This window comes from Myotis davidii, unplaced genomic scaffold (genome assembly GCF_000327345.1).
Source record: "Myotis davidii unplaced genomic scaffold, ASM32734v1 scaffold469, whole genome shotgun sequence".
Taxonomy (NCBI): domain Eukaryota; kingdom Metazoa; phylum Chordata; class Mammalia; order Chiroptera; family Vespertilionidae; genus Myotis; species Myotis davidii.
Window position 1 is genome coordinate 259,959 of NW_006299722.1, and position 657 is coordinate 260,615.

At 58.0% G+C, this 657-nt stretch overlaps 1 protein-coding gene and 1 pseudogene across 1 annotated transcript in view; both read left to right on the forward strand.

Moving 5' to 3' along the window:
- Nucleotides 1-657, forward strand: part of LOC102768212 (complement receptor type 1-like) — a gene marked incomplete at its 3' end in the record, with an annotated part of 135,542 nt that overhangs the window by 101,371 nt on the left and 33,514 nt on the right. The gene's annotated exons all lie outside the window — the stretch shown is intronic.
- The window catches only part of LOC102767930, a 4,049-nt pseudogene continuing 3,812 nt past the window's right edge, over nt 421-657 (forward strand).

Genomic DNA, 657 nt, shown 5'->3' on the forward strand with positions numbered 1-657 from the left:
TCTCTTTTTCATGCATGTACATTTCCTCTTCAATGAAATGAAACATTTAGTTCTGCAAGGTCATGGGCCCCATAGAGTTGAGGCTTAATATGCTTAATGGCACAGGGAAGTTGAATACTTTTCCTTCCCAGGGGTCCTCTCAGGAGAGTAAAGAACAAAAGTCATTTACATTAGGTGTGGGGAGTGCAGAGGCCACACCCACTCAGGGCTGTCCTTCCCCATCCAGCCCTGAAACACCACCCCTCGCCCAGACCCCTCCTTGCAGGCTGCCGATTGGCCCTGGCGCCCGCCCAGGACACGCCCACTTTGGGGCGGTGCCTGGAACTGAATCTTTGTTTTGCTGCTAGTACATCTGCTAAATTAACTCCATGAGGCACCTGCTCCTTGGCTCTCTCGGGATTCCCACTGATCTCCCCGAAAATGACGGCTTTTGGCGGGACGCGAACCACACCTCCCCGCCGCCCTGAGAGCCCCTTCTCTTCTTGGAGCTTCGTTGGGGTCCTTTTGGTGGCTCTAGCGCTCCAGGTCCCCACATCCTTCGGTAGGAGCCTGGAGAGGGTGTGCGCTCCGGGGCGACCTGGAGCGGGTCGGGGAGCCCCAGGCCGTCCTCAGCCAAGGGCGGGGGGCGGGAGGGGGAGGAGCAGGGCCTGGTTTGGT